The following is a 17,961-nucleotide window of genomic DNA, read 5'->3' as shown; positions in this document are numbered from 1 at the left end:
AGATATTTCCATGCTCATACAGATAGCGGTGTAGATATTTCCAGGGTCATACAGATAGCGGTGCAGATATTTCCATGTTCATAGAGATAGCGGTGTAGATATTTCCATGTTCATACAGATAGCGATGTAGATATTTCCATGTTCATACAGATGGCGGTGTAGATATTTCCATGTTCATACAGATGGTGGTGTAGACATTTACATGTTCATACAGATGGCGGTGTAGATATTTCCATGTTCGTACGGATGGCAGTGTAGATATTTCCATGTACATACATGTGGCGGTGTAGTTATTTCCATGTTTATACAGATAGCAGTGTAGTTATTTCCATGTTTATAGAGATAGCAGTGTAGATATTTCCACTTATATACAGATAGCTGTGTAGATATTTGCAAGTTCATGCAGATAGCGGTGTAGATATTTCCATGTTCATACAGATAGCAGTGTAGATATTTCCATGTTCATAGGGATAACAGTGTAGATATTTCCATGTTCATACACATAGCCTTGTAGATATTTCCATGTTCATACAGTTAGCGGTGTAGATATTTCCATGTTCATACAGATGGCGGTGTAGATATTTCCATGTTCATACAGATGGCGGTGTAGATATTTCCATGTTCATACAGATAACGGTGTAGATATTTCCATGTTCATACAGATAGCGGTGTAGATATTTCCATGTTCACACAGATAGCGGTGTAGATATTTCCATGTTCATACAGTTAGCGGTGTAGATATTTCCATGTTCATGCAGATAGCGGTGTAGATATTTCCATGTTCATCCTGATGCCGGTGTAGATATATCCATGTTCATACAGATGGCGGTGAAGATATTTCCATGTTCATACAGATGGCGGTGTAGATATTTCCATGTTCATACACATGGCGGTGTAGATATTTCTATGTTCATACAGATGGCGGTGTAGATATTTCCGTGTTCATACAAATGGCGGTGTAGATATTTCCATGTTCATAGAGATGGTGGTGTAGATATTTCCATGTTTATACAGATAGCAATGTAGATATTTCCATGTTTATAGAGATAGCGGTGTAGATATTTCCGTTGATATACAGATAGCTGTGTAGATATTTGCATGTTCATACAGATAACGGTGTAGATATTTCCATGTTCATACAGATAGCGGTGTAGATATTTCCATGTTCATACAGACAGCAGTGTAGGTATTTCCATGTTTTACAGATAGCGGTGTAGATATTTCCATGTTCATACAGATAGCGGTGTAGATATTTCCATGTTTATAGAGATGGCGGTCTAGATATTTCCATGTTTATAGAGATATTGCTGTAGTTATTTCCAAGTTTATAGAGACAGCGTTGTAGATATTTCCATATTTATACAGATAGAAGTGTAGATATTTCCATGTTTATAGATATAGTTGTGTAGATAATTTCAATTTTATACAGATAGCAGTGTAGATATTTCCAAGTTCATACAGATAGCGGTGTAGATATTTCCACGTTTATAGAGATGGTGGTGTAGATATTTCCATGTTCATACAGATGGCGGTGTAGATATTTCCATGTTTTTAGAGATGGCGGTGTAGATATTTTCATGTTTACACAGATGGCGGTGTAGATATTTCCATGTTTACACAGATAGCGGTGTAGACATTTCCATGTTTACACAGATAGCGGTGTGGATATTTCCACGTTTATGCAGATACCGTTGTAGATATTTCCAAGTTTATACAGATATCGGTGCGGATATTTCCATGTTTATACAGATAGTTGGGCAGAGATTTCCATGTTTATACAGATAGAAGTGTAGATATTTCCATCTTAATACAGATGGCGGTGTAGATATGTCTATGTTCGTACAGATTGTGGTGTAGATATTTCCATGTTCATACAGATGGCGGTGCAGATATTTTGAAGTTTATACACATAGCGCTGTACTTATTTCCATATTTATAGAGAAATCTGTGTAGATATTTCCATGTATATGCAGATAGCTGTGTAGATATTTCCATGTTCATGCAGATAGCGGTGTAGATATTTCCACGTTCATCCAGATGCCGGTGTAGATATATCCGTGTTCATACAGATGGCGGTGAAGATATTTCCATGTTCATACAGATGGCGGTGTAGATATATCCATGTTCATTCACATGGCAGTGTAGATATTTCCATGTTCATAGAGATGGCGGTGAAGATATTTCCAAGTTCATACAAATGGCGGTGTAGATATTTCCATGTTCATAGAGATGGCGGTGTAGATATTTCCATGTTTATACAGATAGCAGTGTAGTTATTTCCATGTTTATACTGACAGCAGTGTAGATATTTCAATTGATATACAGATAGCTGTGTAGATATTTGCATGTTCATGCAGATAGCGGATTAGATATTTCAATGTTAATACTGATAGCGGTGTAGATATTTCCATGTTCATACAGATAGCGGTGTAGATATTTCCATGTTCATACAGATGGCGGTGTAGATATTTCCATGTTCATACAGATGGCTGTGTAGATATTTACATGTTCATACAGATGGCGGTGTACATATTTCAATGTTTGTACGGATTGCAATGTAGATATTTCCATGTTCATACAGGTGGCGGTGTAGATATTCCCATGTTTTTACAGATAGCTGTGTAGATATTTCCATGTTTATAGAGATAGCAGTGTAGATATTTCCATTGATATACAGATAGCTGTGTAGATATTTCCATGTTCATACAGATAACGGTGTAGATATTTCCATGTTAATACAGATAGCGGTGTAGATATTTCCATGTTCACACAGGTAGTGGTGTAGATATTTCCATGTTCATACATTTAGCGGTGTAGATATTTCCATGTTTTGCAGATGGCGGTGTAGATACTTCCATGTTCATCCAGATCTCGGTGTAGATATATCCATGTTCATACAGATGGCGGTGAAGATATTTCCAAGTTCATACAGATGGCGGTGTAGATATTTCCATGTTCATACAAATGGCGGTGTAGATATTTCCATGTTCATACAGATGGCGGTGTAGATATTTCCGTGTTCATACAAATGGCAGTGTAGATATTTCCATGTTCATAGAGATGGCCGTGTACATATTTCCATGTTTATGCAGATAGCGGTATAGGTATTTCCATGTTTATACAGATGGTGGTGTAGATATTTCCATGTTTATAGAGATGGCGGTCTAGATATTTCCATGTTTATAGAGATAGTGGTGAAGTTATTTCCAAGTTTATAGAGACAGCGTTGTAGATATTTCCATGTTTATAAAGATAGTGGTGAAGATATTTGCATGTTTATACAGACAGCAGTGCAGATATTTCCATGTTTATAGAGGTAGTGGTGTAGATAATTTCAATTTTATACAGATAGCAGTGTAGATATTTCCAAGTTCATACAGATAGCGGTGTAGATATTTCCACCTTTATAGAGATGGCGGTGTAGATATTTCCATGTTCATACAGATGGCGGTGTAGATATTTCCATGTTCGTACAGGTGGCGGTGTAGATATTTCCATGCTTATACAGATAGAAGTGTGGTTATTTCCATGTTTATAGAGATAGCAATGTAGATATTTCCATTGGTATACATATAGCTGTGTAGATATTTGCATGCTCATACTGATAGCGGTATAGATATTTCCATGTTCGTGCAGATAGCGGTGTAGATATTTCCATGTTCATACAGATAGCGGTGTAGATATTTCCATGTTCATAGAGATAACGGTTTAGATATTTCCATGTTCATACAGATATCGGTGTAGATATTTCCATGTTCATACAGTTTGTGGTGTAGATATTTCCATGTTCATACAGATGGCGGTGTAGATATTTACATGTTCATACAGATAGCGGTGTAGATATTTCCATGTTCGTACAGATGGCGGTGTAGATATTTCCATGTTCATAGAGATGGCGGTATAGTTATTTCCAAGTTTATGCACATAGCGGTATAGATATTTCCATGTTTATACAGATGGTGGTGTAGATATTTCCATGTTTATAGAAATGGCGGTCTAGACATTTCCCTGTTTATAGAGATAGTGGTGTAGTTATTTCCAAGTTTATAGAGACAGCGTTGTAGATATTTCCAAGTTTATAGAGACAGAATTGTAGATATTTCCATGTTTATGCCGATAACGGTATAGATATTTCCATGATTATACAGATGGTGGTGTAGATATTTCCATGTTTATAGAGATGGCGGTCTAGATATTTCCATGTTTACAGAGATAGTGGTGTAGTTATTTCCAAGTTTATAGAGACAGCGTTGTAGATATTTCCATGTTTATATAGATAGCGGTGAAGATATTTCCATGTTTATACAGATAGCGGTGTAGATATTTCCAAGTTTATACAGATAGCAGTGTAGATATTTCCATGTTTATAGAGATAGTGGAGTAGATAATTTCAATTTCATACAGAGAGCAGTGTAGATATTTCCAAGTTCATACAGATAGCGGTGTAGATATTTCCACATTTATAGAGATGGCTGTGTAGATATTTCCATGTTCATACAGAGGACGGTGTAGATATTTCCATGTTTATAGGGATGGCGGTGTAGATATTTTCATGTTTACAGAGATGGCGGTGTAGATATTTCCATGTTTACACAGATAGCGGTGTAGACATTTCCATGTTTACACAGATAGCGGTGTGGATATTTCCATGTTTATGCAGATAGCAGTGTAGATATTTCCATGTTTATACAGATAGCGGTGCGGATATTTCCATGTTTATTCAGGTAGCGGTGCGGATATTTCCATGTTTATACAGATAGTTGGGCAGATATTTCCATGTTTATGCAGGTAGCGGTGTAGATATTTCCATCTTAATACAGATGACGGTGTAGATATGTCCATGTTTGTACAGATGGCGGTGTAGATATTTCCATGTTCATACAGATGGCGGTGTAGATATTTCGAAGTTTATAGAGATAGGGCTGTAGTTATTTCCATATTTATGGAGAAATCTGTGTAGATATTTCCATGTATATTAAGATAGCTGTGTATATATTTCCATGTTCATGCAGATAGCAGTGTAGATATTTCCATGTTCATCCAGATGCTAGTGTACATATATCCATGTTTGTACAGATGGCGGTGAAGATATTTCCATGTTCATACAGATGGTGCTGTATATATTTCCATGTTCATACAGATGGTGCTGTAGATCTTTCCATGTTCATACAAATGGCGGTGTAGATAGTTCCATGTTCATAGAGATGGCGGTGTAGATATTTCCATGTTCATACAAATGGCGGTGTAGATATTTACATGTTCATACAGATGGCGGTGTAGATATTTCATGTTCGCACAGATGGCAGTGTACATATTTCCATGTTCATATAGGTGGCGGTGTAGATATTTCCATGTTTATACAGATAGCAGTGTAGTTATTTCCATGTTTATAGATTTAGCAGTGAAGCTATTTCCATTGATATACAGATAGCTGTGTACATATTTGCATGTTCATACAGATGGCGGTGTAGATATTTTGAAGTTTATAGAGATAGCGCTGTAGTTATTTCCATATTTATAGAGAAATCTGTGTAGATATTTCCATGTATATGCAGATAGGTGTGAAGATATTTCCATGTTCATGCAGATAGCGGTGTAGATATTTCCATCTTCATCCAGATGCCGGTGTAGATATATCCATGTTCATACAGATTGCGGTGAAGATATTTCCATGTTCATACAGATGGCGGTGTAGATATTTCCATGTTCATACACATGGCGGTGTAGATATTTCCATGTTCATACACATGGCGGTGTAGATATTTCCATGTTCATAGAAATGGCGGTGTAGATATTTCCGTGTTCATACAGATGGCAGTGTAGATATTTCCATGTGTATACACATAGCAGTGTAGTTATTTCCATGTTAATAGAGATAGCAGTGTAGATATTTCCATTGATATTCAGATATCTGTGTAGATATTTGCATGTTCATACAGATAGCGGTGTAGATATTTCCATGTTCATACTGATAGCGGTGTAGATATTTCCATGTTCATACTGTTAGCGGTGTAGATATTTCCATGTTCATACAGATGGCGGTGTAGATATTTCCATGTTCATACAGATGGCGGTGTAGATATTTACATGTTCATACAGATGGCGGTGTAGATATTTCCATGTTCGTACGGATGGCAGTGTAGATATTTCCATGTTCATACAGGTGGCGGTGTAGATATTCCCATGTTTTTACAGATAGCTGTGTAGTTATTTCCATGTTTCTACAGATAGCAGTATAGATATTTCCTTGTTTATAGAGATAGTGGTGTAGATAATTTCAATTTTATACAGATAGCATTGTAGATATTTCCAAGTTCATACAGATAGCGGTGTAGATATTTCCACGTTTATAGAGATGGCGGTGTAGATATATCCATGTTCCTACAGATGGCGGTGTAGATATTTCCATGTTTTTAGAGATGGCGGTGTAGATATTTTCACGTTTACACAGATGGCGGTGGAGATATTTCCATGTTTACACTGATAGCGGTGTGGATATTTCCATGTTTATGCAGATAGCGGTGTAGATATTTCCATTTTAATACAGATGGCGGTGTAGATATGTCCATGTACGTACAGACGGCCGTGTAGATATTTCCATCTTCATACAGATGGCGGTGTAGATATTTCGAAGTTTATGGAGATAGCGCGGTAGTTATTTCCATATTTATAGAGAAATCTCTGTAGATATTTCCATGTATATGCAGATAGCTGTGTAGATACTTCCATGTTCATACAGATAGCGGTGCAGATATTTCCATCTTCATCCAGATGCCGGTGTAGATATATCCATGTTCATACAGATGGCGGTGAAGATATTTCCATGTTCATAGAGATGGCGGTGTAGATATTTCCATGTTCATACAAATGGCGTTGTAGATATTTCCATGTTCATAGAGATGGCGGTGTAGATATTTCATTGTTTGTACAGATAGCAGTGTAGTTATTTCCATGTTTATAGAGATAGCTGTGTAGATATTTCCATGTTCATACAGATAGCGGTGCAGATATTTCCATCTTCATCCAGATGCCGGTGTAGATATATCCATGTTCATACAGATTGCGGTGAAGATATTTCCATGTTCATACAGATGGCGGTGTAGATATTTCCATGTTCATACAGATGGCGGTGTAGATATTTCCATGTTCATACACATGGCGGTGTAGATATTTCCATGTTCATACACATGGCGGTGTAGATATTTCCATGTTCATAGAAATGGCGGTGTAGATATTTCCGTGTTCATACAGATGGCAGTGTAGATATTTCCATGTGTATACACATAGCAGTGTAGTTATTTCCATGTTAATAGAGATAGCAGTGTAGATATTTCCATTGATATTCAGATATCTGTGTAGATATTTGTATGTTCATACAGATAGCGGTGTAGATATTTCCATGTTCATACTGATAGCGGTGTAGATATTTCCATGTTCATACTGTTAGCGGTGTAGATATTTCCATGTTCATACAGATGGCGGTGTAGATATTTCCATGTTCATACAGATGGCGGTGTAGATATTTACATGTTCATACAGATGGCGGTGTAGATATTTCCATGTTCGTACGGATGGCAGTGTAGATATTTCCATGTTCATACAGGTGGCGGTGTAGATATTCCCATGTTTTTACAGATAGCTGTGTAGTTATTTCCATGTTTCTACAGATAGCAGTATAGATATTTCCTTGTTTATAGAGATAGTGGTGTAGATAATTTCAATTTTATACAGATAGCATTGTAGATATTTCCAAGTTCATACAGATAGCGGTGTAGATATTTCCACGTTTATAGAGATGGCGGTGTAGATATATCCATGTTCCTACAGATGGCGGTGTAGATATTTCCATGTTTTTAGAGATGGCGGTGTAGATATTTTCACGTTTACACAGATGGCGGTGGAGATATTTCCATGTTTACACTGATAGCGGTGTGGATATTTCCATGTTTATGCAGATAGCGGTGTAGATATTTCCATTTTAATACAGATGGCGGTGTAGATATGTCCATGTACGTACAGACGGCCGTGTAGATATTTCCATCTTCATACAGATGGCGGTGTAGATATTTCGAAGTTTATGGAGATAGCGCGGTAGTTATTTCCATATTTATAGAGAAATCTCTGTAGATATTTCCATGTATATGCAGATAGCTGTGTAGATACTTCCATGTTCATACAGATAGCGGTGCAGATATTTCCATCTTCATCCAGATGCCGGTGTAGATATATCCATGTTCATACAGATGGCGGTGAAGATATTTCCATGTTCATAGAGATGGCGGTGTAGATATTTCCATGTTCATACAAATGGCGTTGTAGATATTTCCATGTTCATAGAGATGGCGGTGTAGATATTTCATTGTTTGTACAGATAGCAGTGTAGTTATTTCCATGTTTATAGAGATAGCTGTGTAGATATTTCCATGTTCATACAGATAGCGGTGCAGATATTTCCATCTTCATCCAGATGCCGGTGTAGATATATCCATGTTCATACAGATTGCGGTGAAGATATTTCCATGTTCATACAGATGGCGGTGTAGATATTTCCATGTTCATACACATGACGGTGTAGATATTTCCATGTTCATACACATGGCGGTGTAGATATTTCCATGTTCATACAAATGGCGGTGTAGATATTTCCGTGTTCATAGAGATGGCAGTGTAGATATTTCCATGTGTATACACATAGCAGTGTAGTTATTTCCATGTTAATAGAGATAGCAGTGTAGATATTTCCATTGATATTCAGATATCTGTGTAGATATTTGCATGTTCATACAGATAGCGGTGTAGATATTTCCATGTTCATACTGATAGCGGTGTAGATATTTCCATGTTCATACTGTTAGCGGTGTAGATATTTCCATGTTCATACAGATGGCGGTGTAGATATTTCCATGTTCATACAGATGGCGGTGTAGATATTTACATGTTCATACAGATGGCGGTGTAGATATTTCCATGTTCGTACGGATGGCAGTGTAGATATTTCCATGTTCATACAGGTGGCGGTGTAGATATTCCCATGTTTTTACAGATAGCTGTGTAGTTATTTCCATGTTTCTACAGATAGCAGTGTAGATATTTCCATGTTTATAGAGATAGTGGTGTAGATAATTTCAATTTTATGCAGATAGCAGTGTAGATATTTCCAAGTTCATACAGATAGCGGTGTAGATATTTCCACGTTTATAGAGATGGCGGTGTAGATATATCCATGTTCATACAGATGGCGGTGTAGATATTTCCATGTTTTTAGAGATGGCGGTGTAGATATTTTCACGTTTACACAGATGGCGGTGGAGATATTTTCATGTTTACACAGATAGCGGTGCAGACATTTCCATGTTTACCCTGATAGCGGTGTGGATATTTCCATGTTTATGCAGATAGCGGTGTAGATATTTCCATGGTTATACAGATAGCGGTGTATATATTTCCATTTTAATACAGATGGCGGTGTAGATATGTCCATGTACGTACAGACGGCCGTGCAGATATTTCCATCTTCATACAGATGGCGGTGTAGATATTTCGAAGTTTATGGAGATAGCGCGGTAGTTATTTCCATATTTATAGAGAAATCTCTGTAGATATTTCCATGTATATGCAGATAGCTGTGTAGATATTTCCATGTTCATACAGATAGCGGTGCAGATATTTCCATCTTCATCCAGATGCCGGTGTAGATATATCCATGTTCATACAGATGGCGGTGAAGATATTTCCATGTTCATAGAGATGGCGGTGTAGATATTTCCATGTTCATACAAATGGCGTTGTAGATATTTCCATGTTCATAGAGATGGCGGTGTAGATATTTCATTGTTTGTACAGATACCAGTGTAGTTATTTCCATGTTTATAGAGATAGCTGTGTAGATATTTCCATGTTCATACAGATAGCGGTGCTGATATTTCCATCTTCATCCAGATGCCGGTGTAGATATATCCATGTTCATACAGATGGCGGTGTAGATATTTCCATGTTCATAGAGATGGCGGTGTAGATATTTCCATGTTCATACAAATGGCGTTGTAGATATTTCCATGTTCATAGAGATGGCGGTGTAGATATTTCATTGTTTGTACAGATAGCAGTGTAGTTATTTCCATGTTTATAGAGATGGCGGTCTAGATATTTCCATGTTTACAGAGATAGTGATGTAGTTATTTCCAAGTTTATAGAGACAGCGTTGTAGATATTTCCATGTTTATACAGATAGCGGTGAAGATATTTCCATGTTTATACAGATAGCGGTGTAGATATTTCCAAGTTTATACAGATAGCAGTGTAGATATTTCCATGTTTATAGAGATAGTGGAGTAGATAATTTCAATTTCATACAGAGAGCAGTGTAGATATTTCCAAGTTCATACAGATAGCGGTGTAGATATTTCCACATTTATAGAGATGGCTGTGTAGATATTTCCATGTTCATACAGAGGACGGTGTAGATATTTCCATGTTTATAGGGATGGCGGTGTAGATATTTTCATGTTTACACAGATGGCGGTGTAGATATTTCCATGTTTACACAGATAGCGGTGTAGACATTTCCATGTTTAAACAGATAGCGGTGTGGATATTTCCATGTTTATGCAGATAGCAGTGTAGATATTTCCATGTTTATACAGATAGCGGTGCGGATATTTCCATGTTTATTCAGGTAGCGGTGCGGATATTTCCATGTTTATACAAATAGTTGGGCAGATATTTCCATGTTTATGCAGATAGCGGTGTAGATATTTCCATCTTAATACAGATGGCGGTGTAGATATGTCCATGTTTGTACAGATGGCGGTGTAGATATTTCCATGTTCATACAGATGGCGGTGTAGATATTTCGAAGTTTATAGAGATAGCGCTGTAGTTATTTCCATATTTATGGAGAAATCTGTGTAGATATTTCCATGTATATTAAGATAGCTGTGTATATATTTCCATGTTCATGCAGATAGCAGTGTAGATATTTCCATGTTCATCCAGATGCTAGTGTACATATATCCATGTTCATACAGATGGCGGTGAAGATATTTCCATGTTCATACAGATGGTGGTGTATATATTTCCATGTTCATACAGATGGTGGTGTAGATCTTTCCATGTTCATACAAATGGCGGTGTAGATAGTTCCATGTTCATAGAGATGGCGGTGCAGATATTTCCATGTTCATACAAATGGCGGTGTAGATATTTACATGTTCATACAGATGGCGGTGTAGATATTTCATGTTCGCACAGATGGCAGTGTACATATTTCCATGTTCATACAGGTGGCGGTGTAGATATTTCCATGTTTATACAGATAGCAGTGTAGTTATTTCCTTGTTTATAGATTTAGCAGTGTAGCTATTTCCATTGATATACAGATAGCTGTGTAGATATTTGCATGTTCATACAGATGGCGGTGTAGATATTTCGAAGTTTATAGAGATAGCGCTGTAGTTATTTCCATATTTATAGAGAAATCTATGTAGATATTTCCATGTATATTCAGATAGCTGTGTAGATATTTCCATGTTCATGCAGATAGCAGTGTAGATATTTCCATGTTCATCCAGATGCTAGTGAACATATATCCATGTTCATACAGATGGCGGTGAAGATATTTCCATGTTCATACAGATGGTGGTGTATATATTTCCATGTTCATACAGATGGTGGTGTAGATCTTTCCATGTTCATACAAATGGCGGTGTAGATAGTTCCATGTTCATAGAGATGGCGGTGTAGATATTTCCATGTTCATACAAATGGCGGTGTAGATATTTCCATGTTCATAGAGATGGCGGGATAGATATTTCCATATTTATAGAGATAGCAGTGTAGTTATTTCCATGTTTATAGAGATAGCAGTGTAGATATTTCCATTGATATACAGATAGCTGTGTAGATATTTGCATGTTCATAGAGATAGCGGTGTAGATATTTCCATGTTCATAAAGATAGCGGTGTAGATATTTCCATGTTCATACAGATAGCGGTGTAGATATTTCCATGTTCATACAGATAACGGTGTGGATATTTCCTTGTTCATACAGTTAGCGGTATAGATATTTCCATGTTCATACAGATGGCGGTGTAGATATTTACATGTTCATATAGATGGCGGTGTAGATATTTCCATGTTCATACAGATAGCGGTGTAGATATTTCCACATTTATAGAGATGGCTGTGTAGATATTTCCATGTTCATACAGAGGACGGTGTAGATATTTCCATGTTTATAGGGATGGCGGTGTAGATATTTTCATGTTTACACAGATGGCGGTGTAGATATTTCCATGTTTACACAGATAGCGGTGTAGACATTTCCATGTTTAAACAGATAGCGGTGTGGATATTTCCATGTTTATGCAGATAGCAGTGTAGATATTTCCATGTTTATACAGATAGCGGTGCGGATATTTCCATGTTTATTCAGGTAGCGGTGCGGATATTTCCATGTTTATACAAATAGTTGGGCAGATATTTCCATGTTTATGCAGATAGCGGTGTAGATATTTCCATCTTAATACAGATGGCGGTGTAGATATGTCCATGTTTGTACAGATGGCGGTGTAGATATTTCCATGTTCATACAGATGGCGGTGTAGATATTTCGAAGTTTATAGAGATAGCGCTGTAGTTATTTCCATATTTATGGAGAAATCTGTGTAGATATTTCCATGTATATTAAGATAGCTGTGTATATATTTCCATGTTCATGCAGATAGCAGTGTAGATATTTCCATGTTCATCCAGATGCTAGTGTACATATATCCATGTTCATACAGATGGCGGTGAAGATATTTCCATGTTCATACAGATGGTGGTGTATATATTTCCATGTTCATACAGATGGTGGTGTAGATCTTTCCATGTTCATACAAATGGCGGTGTAGATAGTTCCATGTTCATAGAGATGGCGGTGCAGATATTTCCATGTTCATACAAATGGCGGTGTAGATATTTACATGTTCATACAGATGGCGGTGTAGATATTTCATGTTCGCACAGATGGCAGTGTACATATTTCCATGTTCATACAGGTGGCGGTGTAGATATTTCCATGTTTATACAGATAGCAGTGTAGTTATTTCCTTGTTTATAGATTTAGCAGTGTAGCTATTTCCATTGATATACAGATAGCTGTGTAGATATTTGCATGTTCATACAGATGGCGGTGTAGATATTTCGAAGTTTATAGAGATAGCGCTGTAGTTATTTCCATATTTATAGAGAAATCTATGTAGATATTTCCATGTATATTCAGATAGCTGTGTAGATATTTCCATGTTCATGCAGATAGCAGTGTAGATATTTCCATGTTCATCCAGATGCTAGTGAACATATATCCATGTTCATACAGATGGCGGTGAAGATATTTCCATGTTCATACAGATGGTGGTGTATATATTTCCATGTTCATACAGATGGTGGTGTAGATCTTTCCATGTTCATACAAATGGCGGTGTAGATAGTTCCATGTTCATAGAGATGGCGGTGTAGATATTTCCATGTTCATACAAATGGCGGTGTAGATATTTCCATGTTCATAGAGATGGCGGGATAGATATTTCCATATTTATAGAGATAGCAGTGTAGTTATTTCCATGTTTATAGAGATAGCAGTGTAGATATTTCCATTGATATACAGATAGCTGTGTAGATATTTGCATGTTCATAGAGATAGCGGTGTAGATATTTCCATGTTCATAAAGATAGCGGTGTAGATATTTCCATGTTCATACAGATAGCGGTGTAGATATTTCCATGTTCATACAGATAACGGTGTGGATATTTCCTTGTTCATACAGTTAGCGGTATAGATATTTCCATGTTCATACAGATGGCGGTGTAGATATTTACATGTTCATATAGATGGCGGTGTAGATATTTCCATGTTCATACAGATAGCGGTGTAGATATTTCCATGTTCATACAGATAGCGGTCTAGATATTTCCATGTTCATACAGATAGCGGCGTAGATATTTCCATGTTCATACCAATAGCGGTGTAGACATTTCCATGTTCATACATTTAGCGGTGTACATATTTCCATGTTCATACAGATGGCGGTGAAGATATTCATATGTTCATACAGATGGCGGTGTAGATATTTCCATGTTCGTACGGATGGCAGTGTAGATATTTCCATGTTCATACAGGTGGCAGGGTAGATATTTCCATGTTTATACAGATAGCAGTTTAGTTATTTCCATGTTAATAGAGATAGTTGTGTAGATATTTCCATTGATATACAGATAGCTGTGTAGATATTTGCATGTTCATACAGATAGCGGTGTAGATATTTCCATGTTCGTACAGATAGCGTTGTAGATATTTCCATGTTCATTCAGATAGCCGTGTAGATATTTCCATGTTCATACAGATAACGGTGTAGATATTTCCATGTTCATACAGACAGCGGTGTAGATATTTCCATGTTCATACAGTTAGCGGTGTAGATATTTCCATGTTCATACAGATGGCGGTGTAGATATTTTCATGTTCATACAGATGGCCGTATAGATATTTCCATGTTCGTACAGATGGCGGTGTAGATGTTTCCATGTTCATAGAGATGGCGGTGTAGATATTTCCACGTTTATGCAGATAGCGGTATAGATATTTCCATGTTTATACAGATGGCGGTGTAGATATGTCCATGTTTATAGAGACGGCGGTCTAGATATTTCCATGTTTTCAGAGATAGGTGTGTAGTTATTTCCAAGTTTATAGAGACAGCGTTGTAGATATTTCCATGTTTATACAGATAGCGGTGAAGATATTTCCATGTTTATACAGATAGCGGTGTAGATATTTCCATGTTTATACAGATAGCAGTGTAGATATTTCCATGTTTATAGAGATAGTGGTGTAGATAATTTCAATTTTATACAGAGAGCAGTGTAGATATTTCCAAGTTCACACAGATGGCGGTGTAGATATTTCGATGTTTATAGGGATGGCAGTGTAGATATTTTCATGTTTACACAGATGGCAGTGTAGATATTTCCATGTTTACACAGATAGCGGTGTGGATATTTCCATGTTTATGCAGATAGCAGTGTAGATATTTCCATGTTTATACAGATAGCGGTGCGGATATTTCCATGTTTATACAGATAGTTGAACAGATATTTCCATGTTTATACAGATAGCGGTGTAGATATTTCCATCTTAATACAGATGGCGGTGTAGATATGTCCATGTTTGTACAGATGGCGGTGTAGATATTTCCATGTTCAAACAGATGGCGGTGTAGATATTTCGAAGTTTATAGAGATAGCGCTGTAGTTATTTCCATATTTATAGAGAAATCTCTGTAGATATTTCCAAGTATATTCAGATAGCTGTGTAGATATTTCCATGTTCATGCAGATAACGGTGTAGATATTTCCATGTTCATCCAGATGCCGGTGTACATATTTCCATGTTCATACAGATGGCGGTGAAGTTATTTCCATGTTAATACAGATGGTGGTGTAGATATTTCCATGTTCATACAAATGGCGGTGTAGATATTTCCATATTCATAGAGATGGCGGTGTAGATATTTCCATGTTCATACAAATGGCGGTGTAGATATTTCCATCTTCATAGAGATGGCGGTGTAGATATTTCCATATTTATACAGATAGCAGTGTAGTTATTTCCATGTTTATAGAGATAGCAGTGTAGATATTTCCATTGATATACAGATAGCTGTGTAGATATTTGCATGTTCATACAGATAGCGGTGTAGATATTTCCATGTTCATACAGATAGCGGTGTAGATATTTCCATGTTCATACTGATAGCAGTGTAGATATTTCCATGTTCATACAGATAGCGGTGTAGATATTTCCATGTTCATACAGATAGCGGTGTAGATATTTCCATGTTCATACAGTTAGCGGTGCGGATATTTCCATGTTTATACAAATAGTTGGGCAGATATTTCCATGTTTATGCAGATAGCGGTGTAGATATTTCCATCTTAATACAGATGGCGGTGTAGATATGTCCATGTTTGTACAGATGGCGGTGTAGATATTTCCATGTTCATACAGATGGCGGTGTAGATATTTCGAAGTTTATAGAGATAGCGCTGTAGTTATTTCCATATTTATGGAGAAATCTGTGTAGATATTTCCATGTATATTAAGATAGCTGTGTATATATTTCCATGTTCATGCAGATAGCAGTGTAGATATTTCCATGTTCATCCAGATGCTAGTGTACATATATCCATGTTCATACAGATGGCGGTGAAGATATTTCCATGTTCATACAGATGGTGGTGTATATATTTCCATGTTCATACAGATGGTGGTGTAGATCTTTCCATGTTCATACAAATGGCGGTGTAGATAGTTCCATGTTCATAGAGATGGCGGTGCAGATATTTCCATGTTCATACAAATGGCGGTGTAGATATTTACATGTTCATACAGATGGCGGTGTAGATATTTCATGTTCGCACAGATGGCAGTGTACATATTTCCATGTTCATACAGGTGGCGGTGTAGATATTTCCATGTTTATACAGATAGCAGTGTAGTTATTTCCTTGTTTATAGATTTAGCAGTGTAGCTATTTCCATTGATATACAGATAGCTGTGTAGATATTTGCATGTTCATACAGATGGCGGTGTAGATATTTCGAAGTTTATAGAGATAGCGCTGTAGTTATTTCCATATTTATAGAGAAATCTATGTAGATATTTCCATGTATATTCAGATAGCTGTGTAGATATTTCCATGTTCATGCAGATAGCAGTGTAGATATTTCCATGTTCATCCAGATGCTAGTGAACATATATCCATGTTCATACAGATGGCGGTGAAGATATTTCCATGTTCATACAGATGGTGGTGTATATATTTCCATGTTCATACAGATGGTGGTGTAGATCTTTCCATGTTCATACAAATGGCGGTGTAGATAGTTCCATGTTCATAGAGATGGCGGTGTAGATATTTCCATGTTCATACAAATGGCGGTGTAGATATTTCCATGTTCATAGAGATGGCGGGATAGATATTTCCATATTTATAGAGATAGCAGTGTAGTTATTTCCATGTTTATAGAGATAGCAGTGTAGATATTTCCATTGATATACAGATAGCTGTGTAGATATTTGCATGTTCATAGAGATAGCGGTGTAGATATTTCCATGTTCATAAAGATAGCGGTGTAGATATTTCCATGTTCATACAGATAGCGGTGTAGATATTTCCATGTTCATACAGATAACGGTGTGGATATTTCCTTGTTCATACAGTTAGCGGTATAGATATTTCCATGTTCATACAGATGGCGGTGTAGATATTTACATGTTCATATAGATGGCGGTGTAGATATTTCCATGTTCATACAGATAGCGGTGTAGATATTTCCATGTTCATACAGATAGCGGTCTAGATATTTCCATGTTCATACAGATAGCGGCGTAGATATTTCCATGTTCATACCAATAGCGGTGTAGACATTTCCATGTTCATACATTTAGCGGTGTACATATTTCCATGTTCATACAGATGGCGGTGAAGATATTCATATGTTCATACAGATGGCGGTGTAGATATTTCCATGTTCGTACGGATGGCAGTGTAGATATTTCCATGTTCATACAGGTGGCAGGGTAGATATTTCCATGTTTATACAGATAGCAGTTTAGTTATTTCCATGTTAATAGAGATAGTTGTGTAGATATTTCCATTGATATACAGATAGCTGTGTAGATATTTGCATGTTCATACAGATAGCGGTGTAGATATTTCCATGTTCGTACAGATAGCGTTGTAGATATTTCCATGTTCATTCAGATAGCCGTGTAGATATTTCCATGTTCATACAGATAACGGTGTAGATATTTCCATGTTCATACAGACAGCGGTGTAGATATTTCCATGTTCATACAGTTAGCGGTGTAGATATTTCCATGTTCATACAGATGGCGGTGTAGATATTTTCATGTT

Source organism: Gorilla gorilla, chromosome 11, assembly GCF_029281585.2.
Source record: "Gorilla gorilla gorilla isolate KB3781 chromosome 11, NHGRI_mGorGor1-v2.1_pri, whole genome shotgun sequence".
Classification (NCBI taxonomy): domain Eukaryota; kingdom Metazoa; phylum Chordata; class Mammalia; order Primates; family Hominidae; genus Gorilla; species Gorilla gorilla.
Note: the sequence above shows the minus strand (reverse complement) of the source record.